The 19,419-nt window shown below is 44.6% G+C and overlaps 1 protein-coding gene and 1 long non-coding RNA gene across 4 annotated transcripts in view; both read left to right on the forward strand.

Moving 5' to 3' along the window:
* CNIH3 (cornichon family AMPA receptor auxiliary protein 3) overlaps positions 1-19,419 on the forward strand; it is a 285,107-nt gene that overhangs the window by 68,323 nt on the left and 197,365 nt on the right. The gene's annotated exons all lie outside the window — the stretch shown is intronic.
* On the forward strand, positions 5,809-18,758 carry LOC116559014. The gene is made up of 3 exons (XR_004272269.1): positions 5,809-5,819; positions 10,322-10,324; positions 16,640-18,758. It is a non-coding gene; the product is annotated as an uncharacterized LOC116559014 (long non-coding RNA).

The raw sequence follows: 19,419 nt of genomic DNA on the forward strand, positions 1-19,419 counted from the left end.
AGAGAGAAGTTGCCTATACTGTCTATTCATGGGCAAACCTCATGGTAAAGAAAAGCCCCAGCTGGACGCGGTGGCTCATGCCTGTAATCCTGGCACTTTGGGAGGCCTAGGTAGGTGGATCATGAGGTCAGGAGTTCAAGACCAGGCTGGCCAACATGGTGAAACCTGTCTACACTAAAAATACAAAAATTAGCCAAGTGTGGTGGTGCATGTCTGTAGTCTCAGCTGCTCTGGAGGCTGAGGCACAAGAATTGCTTGAATATGGGAGGCGGAAATTTGCAGTGAGCTGAGATCATGCCACTGAACCCTAGCCTGGGTAACACAGTGAAACCCTGTCCAAAGAAAGAAAGAGAGAGAGAGAGAGAAAGAGAAAGAAAAAGAAAGAGAGAAAGGGAGGGAGGAGGGAGGGAGTGAGGAAGGAAAGAAGGAAGGAGGGAGGGAGGAAGGAAGGAAGAAGGAAGGAAGGAAGGAAGGAAAGAGGGAAGGAAGGAAGAAAGGGAGGGAGGCCCAGATTGTGGTTTGTTTATTGGCTATGAGTCTTCCTCTCAGCTTCTGTCTGTTCTGGCTCCGTGCTTTCCCCAGTGCAGATATCATCTACCCTCACAGAGACCCACCCGGTGCCCAATCCATGCAGCCCCCCTCCCTGGCCCGCCCTCCTTGCCACAGGTCAGGCTCTTGCTGTCCTGTCCTCTAGACTCTTGTCATCATCTCCCAAGTACCCTCCCTGGCCCAAACAGTGCCAGAGTGTTTTTTCTGCAAACCTCAGTCCCTCAGTCTGATGGTATCTCTCCCCAGGTGAGATCCTCTATAGCTCCCTCTTAGCTACAGGATTAATCCGAACAAACAGAAGTGTGAGGTTCCAGGCCTGTGACAATGAGACCCATGCTCAGTCTCTGGCACTTCCGTGCCTCCCTCACCCGAAGACCAAGTGTATGAGTCATTGAGGTGCCTCAGCCTGGCCTGCTGGGATGGTGTCCAGGCCTGAGGAGCAGTCCTGCAGCCTCCTTCCCTCCTCAAGAGCTTCAGGGGACAGTCTCAGTGTGTCCCAGGGGTGAGCCCCAGCCATGCCTCCTGGGAAAGGGGCTTGAGAAAGTGGGGGTGTCTCCTCCTCAATGCTTTCCAGCCCTTGATGCAGGAATCATAGAGGAAGCTCCTTTGGCTGCTCATTTCTGGGCATCAGGCCTTTCTTTTCTTAGTCCGCTTCCTGTGGGCTCCTAGCAGCTTGGAGCTCATGGCTCTGCCGCCGGCCTGCACGCCTCATCCTGCCCCTTTAAACTTGGTACTGGACTCTGGAGTCCTCCCTCTTGACTCACTGAGGGAAGTCTGTGGATGTTCCCTTTGGAACTTCCGCCATGAGAGGCTCTGTTTCTGGGAAGGGGGAGCAGTGGTAGAAGAGGCTGGAGGGATCTGTGGGGGCCAGTTTGCCTCATTCCCCATGCGAAGGAGCTTAAACTTCATCCTCAGCTGATGGGCAGGCACAGAGTGTAAGCAGGGGCATCATAAGGTCAGATTTGTGTTTAGAACAATCACTGTCAGTAGTCGGGAGCCACGGAGGCCAGTTGGGAGACTAAGAATTGAGGTGGGCAACAGCAAGAACCAGAAACAAGACTGGACACATGGCTTATGCCTGTAGTCCCAGCACTTTGGGAGACCGAGGCAGGAGGCTCATTTGAGGTCAGGAGCTTGAGGCTGCAGTGAGCCATGATCATGCCACCATACTCTAACCTGGGCAACAGAGCAAGACCCTGTAAAAAAAAAACAAAAAAAAAACTAGAACCTTATTAGTATCCTGGCCAGTCATTGACCTTGATGCCTTGGGGCTCAGGCAGGCAGGTAGGAGGAACCGTACCAGAGCCGGGTTCCAGGATGACACAACCAGAGTTTACTGACTGATACTCCAAAGGGGGTTCTGGAGCACATGCTCTCTGTCCTGGCTCAGCACACACAGGCCTCCCCTGGCACTGAGGTCTGATGGTGACAGGTTGCCCCCTTCCTCCCTGGCTTTGTCCTCTGGGAGAGGGAGCAAGGGGAGAAGGAGGAGAGTTGCTTCATTCCACCACAGGCTAGCACTGAACACAGCCTGGCTGGAGATGCAGAATGAAAGCCAAAGGATGTGGTTTGGGTTGTCCCTGAAAAAGATCTCTGTTTATGCATGGTAGGGTATTTTCAGATGAGGCTTAATGTGAGGAAAGGGAGGCTGACCTCTCTGAAAGGCTTGCTTCTTAAAGGCACAGTGCATTACAATATATCATGAAAAGAGTGGGAATGGCAGATGCTGTAGGTTCCTTTTTTATCAGTGATGCCAGCACAGTTGTGATTAGGCCAGAGGACTGCCTGTCGTTTCCAGGGCCCTATTCCCAATTCAGTCTGTAACTCATGGTGTGATGTTAGATAAGACACTTCATTTTCCCCAGACCTTATTTAATGATCTGTAAAATACTCCTCCATCTTTTAGGAGGTGACAAGAAGTGGAATTAATTTGTGTTTGTGAAGTGCTTTGAGGTCCCCAGACAAAAACCACTGTGTAAATAGCTGAGTATTCTCCACTCGAATTGAACCTGTGGTTTCATAGTCAGACTGTAATGTGATTACAAAGTGGATAGACTGGTTTTCATGATTTTTTTTCTTTTTTGTTTTTTGAGACGGAGTTTCGCTCGTGTTGCCCAGGCTGGAGTGCAGTGGTGCGATTTCGGCTCACCGCAACCTCCACCTCCTAGGTTCGGGCATTCTCCTGCCTCAGCCTCCCAAGTAGCTGGAATTACAGGCATGTACCACCACGCCCAGCTAATTTTCTATTTTTAGTAGAGACAGGGTTTCTCCATGTTGGTCAGGCTGGTTTTGAACTCCTGACCTCAGGTGATCTGCCCTTCTTGGCCCTCCAAAGTGCTGGTATTACAGGCATGAGCCACCATGCCTGGCTGGTTTCCATGATTTCATATTCAGATCCTTGGAGGATATTTATTTCCTTTCAATTCCTTTCCTTCTTTCCTCCTAAATAAAAATATTATTTAGTAGACCATGTGTGGTGGCCCATGCCTGTAATCCTAGGATGTTGGGAGGCTGAGGTGGGAAGATCATTTGAGGCTGGGAGTTTGTGACCAGACTGGGCAACATAGCGAGACTCCTTGTCTACAAAAATTAAGAAATTATCTGGGTGTGGTGGCATGCCCTTGTAGTCTGAGTTATTTGGGAGGCTGAAGTTGGAGGATCCTTTGAGTTCAGGAGGGGAAGGCTACAGTGAGCCATGATCACGCCATTGCACTCCAACCTGGGTGACAGGACAAGACCCTGTCTCGAACAAACAAACAAAACAAATTTAAGAAAAATTTTAAAAGTTTGGAGCTAAGGATGGGCATGATGGCTTATGCCTGTAGTCCTTGCACTTTGAGAGGCCAAGGTGGGAGGATCACTTGAGGTCAGGAATTTGAGACTAGTTAGGCAACACAGTGAGACCCCAACTCTACAAAAAATTAAAAAATTGATGAGGCGTGGAGGTGCACACCTGTAGTTGCAGCTACTTGGGAGGGTGAGGCGGGAAATAGCTTGAGCCCAGGTATTTGAGGTTACAGTGAATTGTGATGGCGCCACCGCACTTCAGCTGAGGCAACAGAGTGAGACCTTGTTTCAAAAACAAAAAAAGAAAAAATGGAGCTATACAGAGAATAAAATAATGAATAGCCACATACCCATCAACCAAAATGAACCAATGTTGACTTTCTTACATTTAACAATTTTTATTCACATTTGAAAGTATTTTTGTCTAACAGCATACCATGAGGTATATGTGGGCTTTAAACCTTGTTTATTTTTAAAATAAAAGAAATAACACATTTGTATTTCCTTCATCCCACCCATCCTTCCACCCCTCCAGCTCATTTACCTCCCTCCAGCCCCTAAGGTGGCTTCTGTCATGGGTACGTGCCCTCCCTGTTTGTGTGTGTGCCCATGTATGGGTGGGTGTAGTTTATCTTCCCACCTGTTTAGGGGGACCAAGCTATAAATGATGTGAGTGAACAGAGAATGGAGTTCAGAGTCAAGCTGACCAGGGTTGGAGACCTGCCTCTCCCGCTTTTGGCCTGTGTCACTTGGCCTCGTTGAACCTGTTTACACAAATGCAACATGGCAATGATTAGCTTACAGCATTGTTGTTAGCACTGGAGATAATGGTAAAGTGGCTAGCTTCATAAATGGTAACTGACATTACTAACCATTTCTGTTTTTAGCTCTTTTTCTAGATGGAAAGCCCTTTGAGAGCAGAGATCCTGCCCACAGCCTGTATCCCATTGTATAATTTACAATGTGTCCCAGCTTTTTCTTTCTTTTTTTTTTTTTTAAATACTGGATCTTGCTCTGTCACCCAGGCTGGAGTGCAGTGGTGTGATCACAGCTCACTGCAGCCTAAACCTTGCAGGCTCAAGCAATCCTACCACCTCAGCCTGCTGAGTAGCTGGGAATATAGGCATGTGCCACCACACCTGGCTTTTTATTTTTATTTTTAATTTTTGTAGAGTTGGGGTGGGTCTCTCTATGTTGTCCTGGACTCAAGTGATCCTCCCACCGCAGCCTCCCAAAGTACTGGGATTACAGGTGTGAGCCACTGTGCCTGGCCAGCTTGTTTCTTGAGGAAATGATTGCAAACCCCAAGCCCTACTTCCCAGCCTCAGTTCTGGTACATGTAAGGGCTGGTGCAAAAGCTAATTGTGTTCTCAGTGCACCTGGAGAACGCTGGGACCCATCTGGCTGAGGACAGAAGCAGTGATGAGAAGAGGCCTTTTGAGTTTTCCCCTGGGTTCTACTGTTGTTAGTCACATATTAATTCAGTGTAGTGGCCTGGAGGAGGAGACACAGAGCTACTTCATGGGATCTGTTTCTTAACAATTTTGCATTATGCATTGTTGTTGTTTCAGGTGCATTTTTGCAAGACTGCGCCCTCACACGACCATTGAGAGGCTCATTTTGCCATGGGCTCCCTGGCCCTCTCTGGTTCGGTGTCAGTCTCTGTCAGAAAAGGGCCAGCAGGGGGCACCAAACCCGCACGTTTCTGCTGGGAGAGGGCGTCTGGGTTGAGTGGCAGGGCCTGAGACTCACGGCACTTCCCTCCGTTTGCTGGTATTTGTATATTGGACATTTCTTTTTACAGTAGTTTTAGACTCCCACATTGGCAAGGCAGAGAGCTTTCTTTATTAAAGCAACAAACAAACACCCCTCTCCTTCAGACCTCATCTCCAACAGCAGCAGATGCCGTCACCACAAAAAGCCACTTCATCTTTTGATTTGCATTTATTTTTATTTATCAGGGGCCAGAGACCAAGAGGGATAAAATGATCTACCTGAACTGAACTGGAACATACTTGTCTAAGTCCCTTAAAGGACTTATGATATTTTAGTTTATATGCGTACAGTTTAAGAATAATCATAGAGTTTCACACGTGGGTACTCGATAAATATCATCTAGCCAGGGTTTCTGAGTCCACAGTTAAACTCCAGCCCCCAGTTTTTGACATCTAAATCTGCACACTAGCTATGTTGTTTCCTTCGTATTTTCATATCTACTCTTGTTAAACTTATATAAGTTGATTTTAAAAAGACTACCATCATAAATGGAAAATTACTATTTTTCTTTTTTTTTTTTTTTGAGATGGAGTCTCACTCTGTTGTCCAGGCTGGAGTGTAGTGGTGTGTTATTGGCTCACTGCAACCTCCGCCTCCTGGGCTCAGACGATTCTCCTGCTTCAGCCTCCTGAGTAGCTGGGATTACAGGTGTGTGCCACCATGCTCAGCTAATTTTTGTATTTTTAGTAGAGACAGGGTTTCACCATGTTGGTCATGCTGGTCTTGAACTCCTGACTTCATGATTCGCCTGCCTCGGCTTCCCAAAGTGCTTGGGATTACAGGCATGAGCCACCGAGCCTGGCTGAAAATTACTATTTTTCAAATACATATTAATAATTAACATTTAAATAAGCTAGGCATAATAGCTCATGCCTGTAATTCCAGCACTTTGGGATCCACAGAGGTGGGCGGATCACTTGAGCCCAGGAGTTCAAGAACAGTCTGGGTAATATGGCAAAATCCATCTCTACAAAAAATACGAAAATTAACTGGGTGTGGTAGTGCAAGCCTATAGTCCTAGCCACTTGGGAGGCTGTGGTGGGAGGATCACCTGAGCCCAGGGAGGTTGAGGTTGCAGTGAGCTGTGATCATGCCACTGCATTCCAGTGAGACCCTGTCTCAAAAACATTAAAAAAAAAACCCATTAAAATAGAAGCCCCTTCCCCACCTCCCACACTATCTCACACAACTCCTTTATTTTGCATGTGTGGGGGCTAGGCCAGAGAATTGACTTGAATTGCCCTCCATCTTGGTGAGTTGCAGAGCTGAGATTTAGCTGGTACATGTTCCTCTCTGGCACATGGCCATGGCTAGGAAGGAAGAGTTTGGTTAAATCAGCAGGTCTTACTCTTTGGAATGATCTTTGACAAAGTTTTGGTAGACAGTGCCCACTTTTAATGTTTTTAGTGTTTTTCCTACTGCTTCTGGAAGGTGAAAGCCAACATTGGGAAGAACAGGAGGGTCTGGGCGGGAGTCTAGGCTATTTACAGTTGCATCGATTTGATTACCACTGTTTAAAGTGAAAAGTGTTGAATGTGCACTCCCAGCAGATGTATGCTTATTTATTTGTAGTTTCATACATGTATTACTGTACCAATATATTATACTCATTGTAAAGTGTACATGAATATTAATTCAAAAAACATGGTAAAGAAAATGAAAGCAATGTTTTAAAACGTCTTATTAACTGCAATGGTTTCATTAGTGTTGTCAACTGATATCTTGAGCACAATGACACTTAGGGTTAGATTCCTCATTAGCAACAGCATGTGCCATGCCATATTTCAAATAGTCTTTTGGTGATTTGAAAACTTTTTGGCTAGCTTGTGAGATCTGATTGTATTGTCTTGTTTGCCCTTGAAATGTGACTAACAACTTGTCAGATCCGCCTCTTTCTTACTGTTCATCTTGTTTTGCGTTATTCAATCCACAGTTTCTTTTTAGAAAAATATTTCAGCCTCTTGCCCACTTTGGGGTTAGTTAAACGTTGGATCCTGTCTGTAGTTCCACTTACCCAGGCTTGTCTATAATAGCACATATCGTGCTGAATGAGAGCCAAGAAGTGGAATCGCCACTGTCAACGCTTCCACGTTGTAAGATGCCCACTCTTTTCCCAGGATCACTCAAGACCCTTGTGACTTGTGGTCACTGATGAGTGGACCAAGTGAAGGTATGAAGGTCATCCCTTATCATGAGTATTAATAAAGCTTATTATGTGTTTAATTGTATAAAAATAAAAATGTAAACATTTTACTATTTTCTTCTTGTACCCTCTCGATCATGTTTTATGACTCACAAATGTAGAGAAAAGAAATCCATGCACTTTGGCTTGGTACATAAAGCCCTTCACAGCCTCAACTTACCTTTCTAACTTCATATTCAACTCTAGGTGCCACCATTTGGCCACATTTATGGGCTTCCCACAAGACTGTGACCCTCAGAGGGCAGCCATGGCATCTTACTCATCCTTGTGTTTTCAAAGCCTAGCTCAATGCTAGAGATGAAAAGTTCCTAGATCTCAAAGCAAAAGGGCTGCCATGAAGAGTCATGGGCTTTCTGCTTTTGGGGTTGGGTCTCTGCAAACCCTCTGCATGTCCCAGACAGTGGTGCTGGCCCTCCAAGTCTCTGCAGGCTTCCCCAGGAAGCCTGGCCCCTGCATGGGTCTGCACGGCAAGAGCCAGTGAGCCATTTGGTGCCTGCCATGGACAGAACAGCGCTGAACAGATGGGGCAGATTGTAAACTTTGCAGCACATTTTCCTACCCTCTGCCATCATCGCACCATCCCCGCCAGAAAGTCTGTCTCTAGGCAGTGCTACCGTGACACACTCTTTCCCTGGTCCCCCTCTGTTTTTTTTGTTTTTTTTTTTAGGAGATATAGGTATAAAGCCAGATGGCTCCACCCACTTCCCCAATTCTGCTTCTGTTTTAGTGGTGGGGAAATTAAGAGCTATTTTTAGGGAGTAGGGGAGGGTTTCACCTGGATCCTGGAGATGAGGCATCTTGCATATTGTGTTGGCCAGGTATGACTGTTCTGGGATGTGTGGTTTTTTTTTTTTTCGAGTGTGTGTGTGTGTGTGTGTGTGTTTATCTCAGTCTCTTGCATTTTCTCCCTATCTCTCTGCTCTCTTGACCTGATGGAGGCTGGCGGCAGTGGTGGATGACCCCCTTGCCCCTATGGGGCAGCGCTGAGCACACTTTGGGGCAGGAGTCTGTTCTGCACAACCCACAGTTTGTACAGAAATGCCAGCTATGAGCCTATTTAATGGAGCCATTTCATAAACCACGATGCTGAAACTCAGATTACGCACAGCATTTTTGTAGGCTGCAGTGGGGCTGATCTCAACCACAGAGAGTTTACTCACCCCCGTGGAGTGGTGTTTGATGCCTCACCTTCCAGGACATTTCTCTCTCAGGGGAAATATATTCCTTTTTTTTTGTAGTTTATTATTATGACTATTTCAGTAGTTTTTGGGGAACAGGTGGTGTTTGTTACATGGATAAGTTCTTTAGTGGTGATTTCTGAGATTTTTGGTGCACCCATCACCTAAACAGTGTACATGGCACCAATGTGTAGTCTTTTATCCCTCACCCCTTCCACCCTTCTCCCTAAGTCCCCACAGTCTATGTGATCATTCTTATGCCTTTACGTTCTTGTAGCTTAACTCCCACTTATGAGTGAGATCATACAATGTTTGGTTTTCCATTCCTGAGATACTGCACTTAGAATAACAGTCTTGAACCAGGTTGCTGCGTTTGCCATTAGGGAATACATTCTTGTCTTTTTAATTTCTGAGCCAGTTTTTGCTGAGGAGAAACACTAGGATGTTACTACTGACAACACAGCAGAGGTGTGAATGCTGTGTGCTGGGCCTGGGGAATGATAGGGGCACCTTGAGGAGGGTAAGGAATGCAGAATAGGCACTTTCATCATAAAGCTTGATAAACTGAACCATCCTTTAGAAAGCAGCAGGTCAGCATGCTTATGGTTCACTACTGAAATTTGTAGACTGGATAATGGAGTGATGTTCATTTCTAGTGCTTGGAGGTCTGAGGTTTATGCACCTTAGAGACGAATTCTCGAGATAGCCTGATGAGGCTGCAGCAGCAGAGCCAAGGTGGCCCTCACCCAAGGTGGCCACACACTGCAGCAATTCATGAACCTCATACTTTATGATATGATGCTCTGTAGCTTTCCAAGTACTTTCAGATGCATTATTACTTCAGTAAACATTGAGTGTAAAATACTGGGGATGCCAGGCAGATGTGGTACCTCCCCTCAGACCTTTTCTTATATTTTATTTTTATTTATTTAGTTTTTTAGAGGCAAGGTCTCTTTCACCCAGTCTGGAGTGCAGTGGTGTAATCATAGCTTACTGTAGCCTTGGCTTCCTGGGTTCAAGGGATCCTCCTGCTTCAGCCTTCCTGGGACTACAGGCATGCACCAACACACCTGGCTAATTTTTAAAACATTTTTTTTTTTCATAGAGACAGGGTCTTGCTATGCCGCCCAGGCTGGTCTTGAACTCCTGGCCTCAAGTGATTCTCCCACCTCAGCCTCCCAAAGCACTGGGATTATTGGTGTAAGCCATGGCATTCAGGCTTTTTTGTTTGCTTTTCAGCCCTTTGAGGTCTCTTCTAGACCCCCTCTTATTCATTCATTCACTGTGACAACCTTGTGACATAGGCAGGGCAGAGGACTAGCCTCATTTTATGCTGAGGAAACTGAGATTCAGAGATACGCAACAACCCGCAGAGCTTCAGAGGACAAGAAGAAGAAAGAGAATTAGAAGCCAGCCTTTGGATTCCAAGTTTAGTCCTCGTTTTGCTTCATGTGGTGGAATAGTGGTTAGGAACAGGTTTCTCAAGATCCAGCTTTGGCTCAATGGGTTGAATCTCTTAGTGGCACCAGTCACGACACATGTGACCTTGGTAAGTTACTTTACCTTTTTAGCCTCAGTTTCGTCATCTATACAAGGAAGTAATAATAATACCTACCGCATTGAGTTGTTCTGAAGATAAAATGAGGTAATGTTTGGAATACTGTCAGCATAGCACTTGGCATTTAGAAAGCACTTAATAAATGGCAGTTACTACTGTGGTTCTCATGCTGCTAATAAATACATACCCGAGACTGGGCAATTTATAAAGGAAAGAGATTTAATTGACTCATAGTGCCACATGGCTGCGGAGGTCTCATAATCATGGCAGAAGGTGAATGAGGAGCAAAGGCATGTCCTACTTGGTGGTAGGCAAGAGAGAGGCTGTGCAGGGGAACTCCCCTTTATGAAACCAAATCTTGTGAGACGTATTCACTACCATGAAAACAGCACAGGAAAGACCTGCCCCCATGATTCAATTACCTCCCATGACACGTGGGAATTTTGGGAGCTACAATTCAAGATGAGATTTGGGTGGGGACACAGCCAAATCATATCGGTTATGATTGTAAGACCTGCCTGACTTCAGATTTGGAGGTGCCAGGGAGAAGCCCAGGGACTGTGTCTACAATGTGTATCATTTACAATTAAACATTCTGCTGTTCATTAAACAACATCCCATTTCATTGAAACTCTTCAAAACTTGGAGGAGGCACCCCTTTGTCAAAACTGATTACTTGCTTTGTTGGCTGTGGCTTATGTGAAGAAAGCAAAAAGAACCTTGCTATTAATATTAGTATTGCTATTATTATTTTTTATGATGAAAACTTCTATTGCTACTACTACTAATTATTATTATTACTATTTAACTTTACCTAGATATTACCTGTATGTCTCAGGGTAGGAGAATCCTGCTGATGTATTTCTTGCAAGTAAGAAGGGCCTGGTGAGGTTTATGTGATTTGTTTTTGGAGACAGGGTCTCGCTCTGTCACCCAGGCTGGAGTGCAGTGATGTGATCTCAGCTTACTGCAACCTTTGCCTCCTGGGTTCAAGTGATTCTCCCATCTGAGCTTTCTGAGTAGCAGGGACTACAAGCATGCACCACCATGCCAGGCTAATTTTTTGTATTTTTAGTAGAGATGGGATTTTGCTATGTTGGCCAGGATGGTCTCAAACTCCGTGGCCTCAAGTGATCTGCCTACCTTGGGCTCCTAAAGTGCTGGGACTACAGGCATGAACCACCATGCCCGGCCTATGTGATGTTTTTATTCAGGGCCTATGATTTTGATTTTATGTCACCAATGGGGCATCTTTATTCTCTGGTAGGGAATGGGCCTCTCTTTACCCCTGTCCTGCAAAAAGAATACCATGAAGCAGACCACAAACCCCAGGAAGGTAAGATTTACAATAACAAGAAATTGAGACAACCTAGCGCAGGAATTTAAGATGGCAAAACAGGTGCTTAATGACCAAGGATTCTCACTTAGAAGCAAACGTATCAGGTAACACCCCAGCGACAAGTGTTCTTCACTGTGTATACTCAGTTTGAGGCAGGTACAGCAGGAAGATCAGGGTGTGAAATACTAACATCTTTATAGAGGCTGGTCAAGTGAGCAACCACTGCTCTGCCTGGGGAAAGAGAGCTCCTCACCAGGGGGTGCAGGAAGGATATGGCTCTTTTTTGTGCAGCCCTGCACAATTCTTCCTAAGATCACTGTCTCACCCCTTTTTTGGCTTATCAGCTATGGGCCCTCACTGCAGGAACAGTGATTTCAAACAGCCTAATCCTCAGGGCTAATCCTGGCTGGCAAATTCTATTTTTGTAAAGGTACATAACATAAAATAGAAAGATGAACATGCTGGGTTGCATGCAAATCCCCTGTCCCTCCCTCCTGCCCTTCCTCCCTTCCTTCCTTTCTCCCTCCTTTTGTCGCTCCCTCCCTCCCTCCCTCCCTTCCTTCCTTTTTCTCCCTCCCCTCCCTTCTTCCCCTCTGTCCCCCTTTTCCTCCCTTCTCTCTTCCTCCCTTCATCCCTTCCTCCCTTCCTTCGGAGTCTTACTCTGTTGCCCAGGCTGGAGTGCAATGGTGCAATCTCAGCTCACTGCAACCTCTGCCTCCCGGGTTCAAGTGATTCTCCTGCCTCGCTCTCCCGAATAGCTGGGATTATAGGTGTGCACTACCACCACACCCAGCTAATATTTGTGTTTTCAGTAGAGACAGGTTTTAACCATGTTGGCCGGGCTGGTCTCACTTCTGGCCTCAAATGATCCACAAACTCCAGGCCTCAAGTGATTTGCCCATCTCAGCCTTCCAAAGTACTGGGATTACAGGCATGAGCCACCACACCGGGCCCCTCCCACCCTCCCCTCTTTCATTTTCTCTCCTTCCTTCCTTCCTTCCTTCCTTCCTTCCTTCCTTCCTTCCTTCCTCCCCCCTCCCTCCCTCCCTCCTCCTTCTCCTCCTCGTCCTCCTTTCTTTTTCTTTCTTTCTTTCTTTCTTTCTTTCTTTCTCTCTCTCTCTTTCTCTTTCTTTCCTTCCTTCCTCCTTCCTTCCTTCCTTCCTTCCTTTCTTTCTTTCTTTTCTTCTCTCTCTCTCTCTCTCCCCTCCTCTCTCCCTAGTATATTTAATGTTGTTCTCTTCATTCCTTCCTCACTTTCCCTTCTTTCAAATGCTAGGTGTTTTGTTTGGTTGCTTTTGAGTCTAATTTCTCTCACTGAGGAACAAGAGACATGCCTTCCTCTGGTTTGAGCTCTCCCTGGAGTGTGTTTGGATAAGTTGGGCCTTCTGTTTATTTCCCTGGTTTTGTGCTGTCCTGATTTAAGGCTTAGATTAGGGTTAAGTTTAAAGCACATTTAATCAGTGATACATTTCTCCAAATGAAAGAATTCACATTTTTCTGGAGCCATTTAATTTTTGCCATGTTTCTTCTCCACGTAAATTATCCCTTGCTGAATTTTTCTGTGCGTTGGTCTTGCTAACGTGTCTTCTGCTTACTCGTTTACTGCAATGAATACGAACTATGGTTTTCTTTGTTTTGTTTTAATTCTCTATTGGTGCTGTGCTAACCTGAGAATGTCAACAGTCAGGGAGGTGCCACTTGCATGTCACCCTTGCTGGAAGAATAGTGGATTGCAGCCCTGGCTGCATGTTAGAGTCACCGGGGAGCCTTCAGCAACCACCCGCACCCCACCTTCAAAGGTAAAAGGCCTCGCTTTCAAAAGTTCTCATTTAATTGGCCTGGAAAGGCCTCAGGCTTAGCCCATTCCTGGGGGATTCTGAGGCACGGCGAAAGTTGAGGACCATGGCACACCAGCCGCGTTTACATCATTCTACAAGACTCAGCTCAGGTTGGTTTTCCCTGAGGAGCTTTCTCTGATCGTCCTCCCACCCCACAGCCCTGGCTCAGGGCCTTTTCTCTGTGCTCACAGAGGGACCCAGGCTCTGTCTTCTTTCTAGTGCTTATTCGTCTGTATTGTAATTTATTTATTCTATCTTCTTTTTAAATTTTGACATTTTTTTATTTCAACGGCTTTTGGAGTACACGTGGTTTTTGGTTACATGGATGAATTGTATAGTGGGAAAGTCTGAGATTTTAGTGCCTCCATCACCTGAGTATTCTGTCTTCTTTAAAAGCTTCTTGAGGTCAGGTACCATACATTTTTAAATCTTTGCTCCCTCTGCACTTAGTACATTTCTGGCCACATATGCACCAAGTGAATGAGTGAATCCATGAAATGACACACAAATTGACCAATAAGTCACTGCAGTCAATTTACAAGTCAGGTTGTCCCACGCTTGTACCTTTTCATCTACACTGATCATATCTTTTTTAGGACTCTTTTCTCAGGATGAGCCTGCTGGCTTAGGTGTGTCAGAGAGTTGTCTAGTCCTGGAGTGTTTGGAGCAGAGTTCAAAAGTATGAGTTTGTTTAATACTCTAGAGAGAGCAGAGGCCAATGCTGGTGGCCTGAACTGCTTCTACCACATAGCCTTTGAGAGGTTCGTCCACCTCCCTTCATGTTCTGGTGACTGGCACCTGAGGAGTCAAGCGGTTGCTAGGTCCTTCCTGGGGACTTGTGTTAAGGCAGTCGTCATCTTTTCAGCCATGATACATGCAGCATAACACATCTCGAGATTTCCCTGAACTCCAGAATAGAAGCCTGGTCAGATACCCCAGGACTGATTCTGGCATTGAAAAGGCTGCAAATGAGTAGGGTATATGCCAAATTACTTAGGATACCAAGCTCTCTTCTAAAGAAGGCCAATTTTTAATAGGAGGTTACCATGATGCCTTGTTTGAGAATCCATGTTGACTTTGCAGGATCATTCCAGGCACTATTTTCAAAGAGCCTTCATATGAGCTGCTTGAAAGTAAACTCCATGCCTACAGGGACTTTGTTTTGCTCATCTCTGTATCTCTAGGGCATGCAACAGTGCTTGACACACAGGAGACCTTCAGTATATTAAATCAATAGATGGATGGCTGAATGTAAAGTTCTCTTAGCTCCCTCTTAGAACCCTGCTCCAATGAGCAGAGCTCTGTGCTGGGGAAGAGGACCACAGATACTCATAGACACTGCCATGTCTGGCAGTGGACATGCTTTTACCCTAATAGGGGTTGAGAAACTTGTAGACACATTTTGAATTTGAACTGTCACCACCATTCCTCATTACCCTTAAATAAATAACTGAACTGAAGAGATGGTGTTAGTACCTAATTTTCCTTAAAGTCTGTTTTTGGGGAGCCTCTAACTCTTGCTGATTTTCAGTCCTTATAAATTACTCTCTGTGGTATGAGTCCTGTTGGGTAACCAGGGCAGCAGTGTCACACATGCCTTGGCTTTCTCCATCTAGATTAAGCTAAGGGTTTAGGTTGGTATAGCTTTCTCTGCACTTGGCTATTCAGGTCATATTTACCGTAAGAATTAGCTTATACTAGAAATGATGGAGCAAGACCCAGGTCAGTTTCTGTAAGTGAAATGAGGTCATGAGAACAGTCATTAAAAGCCTAGAATGGTTGCTGTGCTGGTTGATTTTATGTGTCAACTTGTCTGGATCAGGGATGCCACTCTGTTTGGCTAAAACTTATTTCTGGGTATGCCTGTGATGGTATTTCCAGATGAGAGTGGCACTTAAATTGGTGGACTCAGTAAAGCAGATTGCCCTCCTGAATGTGAACAGGCACCATCCAGTCTGTCAAAGGCCTGAACAGATCAAAAGGCAGAGGAAGGGAGAACTTGCCTCTATTTCTGCCTGACTGCTTGAGCTGAGGCATCAATCTACTCCTGCTCTTGGACTGAGACTTACACTATCGGCTCCCTGGTTCTAAGGCCTTCAGACTAGGATGGAACTACATCACCAGCCTTCCTGGGTCTCCAGCTTGCAGATGGCAGATGGCAGACCTCTTAGCCTCTATGATTGTGTGAGCCAGTTCTCAAAATTTCTCTCTCTCTGTATGCATGTATGTGTATGCTTGTGTGTGTGAAATATACATAGCACATATTATATATATTTTTGTGTACATATATACATGTTATATATGTAATTATATTAAATAATATATATATGTCACACATTATGTATTTTATGTGTGTGTACTCTCTTCATGCAGAAGTGGCAGGCAATATGTATATATATTCTATATATGTATACACACATAAAATACATAATATGTGATTTGTCTAGTTTAGATATATTATTTAATATGTATCTCCTGTTGGTTCTGTGTCTGGGGAGAACTTTGACTAACACAGTAGCTACTAGCCACATGTAGCTATTGAAATTGAAATGAATTAAAATTAAATATAATTAAAATAGATTTTCGCAGTACGCCACCTTTCAAGTGCCTGCGAGCCAATGTGGATAGTGACTACTCTGTTGGACAGCGCAGAATAGAATATCTCCATCCTTGTACAAAGTTCTATTGAGTAGTGCTAGTTTAGAGCACCCAGAGGCCAAGGCTGCGTACCCAGTTGATAAACAGGAAGCCTTCCTCTCAGGGTGACTCAACAACAGCTGCATCTTTGCCACATCTCTCCTAGCACGATTTATTATTATTATTTTGTTCTGTGTTGTCCAAGGCTTCACCGTGGCTTGGAAATGAAGGAAATAATTTCTCTGCTTCTACACTTGTAAAAGTAAATAAAATTTAGGACACCCTAAATTTATCATGCAGCACAACACCTCTCAAGCCTTATATAGCAAGGCTTGAGCACAACACATTAAGCCTTATATAGAAAGATGTTGAATTCTGTTTAGCTTCCCTAAGCTTTGTTGATGTAAGCGATCCCACACTTCTACACTTTGGAACATTGACTTCCATTCTTTAGAATTTGTGCATCCCAAGCAGGCTCATCCTCAACCTCTGCTCTTGAATAAACTCTCTTTAAAATAGATTCTGATCTTTTTATTATTTTAGGTGGACAACTAGTTCACATAGAGATATGTAACCATTAGGTTGAACCACATGGAGTTGCCTTTTTTGTAGGTCAGAAAAGGCATTGACTGAATATTGTTAGTTTCATAAGGTTCAGGCTACTACAAAGTAAAGTGAGAAGAGTGATGGAGGTTCTGGGACAGGAAGAGCGTGTGTACCTTGTGCTCCTTTTTCAGTCCTGGATTTGTGTCCTGTGAGATAGGGATAATCCAGGAAGGATGGTTGACTGAATGCCTGCTTATTTCTTGCCTGCCACGGCTGCATGAAGAGAGGCTCCTGTGTGTTTATGGAGAATCATTATGGGAGAGGTAGAATATATACAGCTGTAACAGAAAACCTGAAAACCAATGGCTTTATACATACTTCATTCTGAACAAGCAGCCTGGTTATGGTATTCCTGGAGCTGGGCCAGTAATTCCATGTCACCAGGGCACTAACTTGGCATCTCTGCTGCTCTCTCACCCTTCCCCCTGCAGTCCACAAGATGGCTGGTGTGGCCCCAGGCATCACATCCACATACAACTACGTCCAGAGGCAGGAGCTGGGAATAGGCTTGTAGGTGTCTAGGACAGCAAGTGGGCTTTCTGCTTAAACCTAGAGGAAGGAAAAATCACCTCCCAAGTCAATTTTCCCTCCATTTAATTCATCAGAGAGTATTATAAATCCACCTATTAAATAATCTGGACAAGGGGTGTGTGCTTATTGTTCTTGGTTTAGACTGGTTATGATTCATGCCCTGAAACTGGGCATATTGCCCAGCAAGTGAAATTGAGAGTCCATCAGCCAGGAAGAGGAGTAAGGAAGATGAATATTAGGTAGGCAAGTGATAGGGCTTGTCACAAGTTTTTAAGACGCTTTCAATTAGTAAATAACTGTCAAGAATACCTTTTGTTTTCACCTGCCCAGTCTCCATTGTGCCTCTTCCAGAAATGCACACTGAGCTCTCTTTGGGTGTGAAGGGGACTCTGTGTCCATCATTCCAGTGTGAGCACATGATCTGAGCCAGGTCACTAAGGCTGAATTTCAGGACTTCTGTGTGAACTCTTGGGAAAGACAAGTTCTCCCTATCCTGGGGTGTTTGAAAGCCTGGAACTGCTGGGGGCTATTTCACCTGCCTAGCTACCTGAATGAATGAATGGGTGGATGAATTAAGCTGATACAAAGGGATGGTAGAGGGATGAGTAGAGTAGAAGGGGGATGATGAGAAACTTGGTCCGAGTGAAATTGCTTGAGACCTGGATGCAGCTGTGACAGATGATTCAGTTCCATGACATAATAAATGTTTCGCTCATCCCACGTCTTATTATTATTTTATTTTATGTAAGTTAGCTTGAGTTGCAAAAGATTACTGACAGGAATCGGTACCTAGCAGTGGAATGTTAAAAGTAATAGACCCTAAAATGTGGATTGGCAAATTGAAGGTAGAATGGAAGGCAATAGAGGTCTTCTATCCCTGGCTAAGAAGTTGGCAGTCTTTGTTATGCTCCAATAAAGCATATTAAATTATTGCCGGTTCTCCCTTAGGACTCATAGCATGTACCATTAGAGACTGGATCATTAAAGCACTTGATAGAACTTTTCAGGCTGTGGAGTGTGTAGGCCACTTCCTGAAGTTCTTAGTGAATTCCTATGAGAAAAAGACAAGCGTCTGTCATCTGAAAGTTAAAAAAGAAGAAAAATGTGTCTTTGATAAAAGAAGTCCTTTTTCTTTTGGTAGCTGAGTGCCAGACAACACCATACTTTGCAAGGTTGGAAAAGGTGAGTTCTCTGTTACATGATGAAGTTCATTCCAGCAAAGACAGAGACACTGGAAACAGAACAGAAGAACCAATATAAGTGGGAAGGAGCTGGAGCCTGATTTTGACTTGTCCAAGACAGAATTGCTCCTATCTGGATTATACAAACAACTCCAGCAAATAAATCAGCAAATAAGGAAGGGACAGTCAGTCCAACAGAACAGTGAGAGGAAGAGACTGACAGAGCATTTCACAAAAGAGGAGATCCAGATGACAATCAACAGGAAAAGTGCTCAACGTCACTTGTCATCAGGGACGTGCCTAGAAACAATGGGGATATCCCACCACGCATTCTAGGGGAACAGCTAAAATCTAAAACAACAACTGACCATATCAGTGTTAATGAATATGTGGACCTACTGGAACCCTCATACTCTGCTGATGGGAGTATAAAGAGGCCCACATACTTTGGAAAACAGTGTGGCGTTATCTATTAAAGGCAAATGTATGCATATCTTACTACGAAGCCATTCCACTCCTAGGTCTATGTGTGCATGTATGTATGAAAAAACATAAAAAAATATGCTGGCTGGGCATGTTGGCTCAAGCCCTTAATCCCAGTGTTTTGGGGAACCTGAGGCAGGAGTATTGTTTGAGGCCAGGAGTTCAAGACCAGCCTGGACAACATAGGAAGACCCCATCTCTACAAAAAATAAAAAATAAAAAAAAATTAGCTGGGCATGGTAGCGTGTACTTGTCCTAGTTACTTGGGAGGCTGAGGCAGGAGGATCGCTTGAATGCAGGAGTTCAAGGTTATAGTGGGCTATGATTGGGCCACTGCACTCCAGCCTGGGTGACAGAGAGGGACCCTGTCTCAAAAAAAAAAAAAAATGTTCTTAGCAACCTTGTTTGTGATAGTCCCAAATTGAAAAAACCTAAATACCCATTAACAGCAGAGTGGGTAAGTACATTGTGGTATAGTTTTGCAATGAAAACTATATGTAAATACACAGAACAAACTACTGCTACATGCAACAACATGAAAGAACCTTGCAGATAATAGTTTTGAGTGAAGAAGCTTGATATGATGGAATACGCACCGTAGAGTCTTGTTTATGTAAGCTTCAAGACCAGGCAAAATGAACAAAATGAATATATGGTGTTAGAAGTCAAGTGAATGGAGACCTTTGAGGACAGGAGAAAGGGGTAGTGATAAGAAGGGGAAAGGGGCTTCTGAGGTCCTTGTTTTGTTCTATT

This window comes from Sapajus apella, unplaced genomic scaffold (assembly GCF_009761245.1).
Source record: "Sapajus apella isolate SASKATOON/1434 unplaced genomic scaffold, GSC_monkey_1.0 scaffold22, whole genome shotgun sequence".
Lineage (NCBI taxonomy): Eukaryota > Metazoa > Chordata > Mammalia > Primates > Cebidae > Sapajus > Sapajus apella.